The sequence below is a fragment of the Pteropus vampyrus genome, unplaced genomic scaffold (genome assembly GCF_000151845.1).
Source record: "Pteropus vampyrus isolate Shadow unplaced genomic scaffold, Pvam_2.0 Scaffold28, whole genome shotgun sequence".
In the NCBI taxonomy this organism is placed as follows: domain Eukaryota; kingdom Metazoa; phylum Chordata; class Mammalia; order Chiroptera; family Pteropodidae; genus Pteropus; species Pteropus vampyrus.
The window spans coordinates 9,413,371-9,415,368 of record NW_011888809.1 but is presented as its reverse complement, the minus strand read 5'-3'; positions in this window follow the sequence as shown (position 1 = coordinate 9,415,368).

Below are 1,998 nucleotides of genomic sequence, written 5' to 3'. Positions count from 1 at the left end.
CATCATCATCATTATTATTACGGTGACGTTGTTTAATGAAATCCAATACGTTTCAGCTACACATTTTAACACTAAGGCATATATATATTTATGCTGTGTTCACCTCCCATAGTTAGATTTCTTAAGGCTGGTCATTTCAGTACTAATTTTAAAGAAAAAAACTGAACGTTCTTCTGAGATCATCAAACTAGTGGAGCCGAGGGGACCAACTCCTACACCATGACCGCACGTGGTGCAGGAGAGAAGAGAGTCTGGGTGACAGTGACACGTGCTTCGTCCCTCACTCCACGATCGTGTGACGTTGAGAAATATTACAAACCACCCTGATTGTTAACTCTGTATCTCAATCGTCTCTCGATCATCTTTATATGCCCCCAACCCTGAAGGATCTTTGATTTAAACACGATGTTACCTATAAAAAATTTTTCGAGTCATAAAAATCAGTAAAACGTGCCATTTTTCTAAGATGATTCAGTCTGTCCTTGTTTTCTGAGACGTTATCTCCATATATTCGAGTCAGCGTGTTCGAGCTACAAGTAACTACAAATTAACTGGCCCATTTCTCTCCTTTTGTGGGTAAAGAAACTGAGGACAAGACAAAAGGCAAGACGACCTTCCCCAGGTGTCATGATAAATTCATGGGAGAGCGCGCCAGGACAAACACCAGCCTCGCCTGAGCTTCGGTTCCGTGCTCCGCCCACCAACCTGCCCAAGTCCCCCCACCTTCAACAGGAGCATCCGCCAACCCTACGTGTTCTTAGCAATTCATAGCACTTTGTCAGGACCTATCAGTACTTGTGAATGTGTCTTGTTTATTGTAGCATTACCTCTGAGCCTTCATCTCCTTCAGTGTGACCTTCTATCTTCTTGACTCCCCCAAACCCCCCCACCCCGCCTCTGAGCCTGAGGTCCTCACCTGTAAAATGTAAATAATCCATGTATCTCCCCCTCACACTGTTGTGAACGATATAAATTGATATGCAAATGGGAGTGATTATTATCAGTACTTGGTCTTGGATTTGCATTCTATGCAATCTGAGCAAGATTCTTCTGTGCCTGGGTTTGGCTCTCTGTAAAGGGGACATGTCACAGACTAGGATCTAGCCCAGAGTGAGGCTGCAAAGACACGTGCAGACATTAACACACCCCGATCTCTTCCAAATGAAATGCATTCTAGCTATCGATGTCCTCATCAATGAATCATTACTATTCCATCGATCTACATTAATCGTGCTTCTATTTAGTCAACTCGCCTGAGTTTTGCACTTCCTGTGTGCCCAGAACTAGGAGGGAAAGAAGAGCAGAGAGGAAGCAGCAGACCCAGCCCTTCCTTCAAGAAGCAGACCGATCTAAGACAAACGACACAGACACAAATAAAACAGACGACATCATAGACAGAATGACTCTACAAGGGTGCGTACAGGCATTTGAGGGAGGACAACAAAATAATGGCTCGTTCCTAGATTGGTCCATTAAACAGAAGGATTTTCCGCTGCTTTGCGATGAAAGAAAATAAAAGAGACAAGAACAATTATAATTAGAGTCTTCCTTCTTGACCCTTCCAAAAGCAGCATGGGAGAATTCTGGTCCAGTTTTCACCCTCCCTATCCCTTCTAACTCTTCTGTTAGGGATCCATTTAAGACAAGTAGGGTAACTAAAGTCAAGACAGGGGTTTTACCCCACCCTTTAGTACTGCTGGGAAACTGGAGAGACCCAAAAAAAACTGTATTACAAAAGCAATCACCATCGCTCCAAACAGACACCCACAAGCTCACTATAAAACAAAGTGCACACACACACAGCCAGGTCAAGGTGGCAGAGGTGGGGTGGCTTAGCTTTAGTGGGCCCAGGCCCTGTGGTACCCCATTTCCACAGCCAGCAGCTGCTCAGGGCTATCTCTACGTGCCCATGGAAGACTTTGTATTCTGGCCCCAGACTCCTCCCTCCCCCACCCCCATTCATCATCAAGCCTATACCGAATGCCTACATCCACAGGA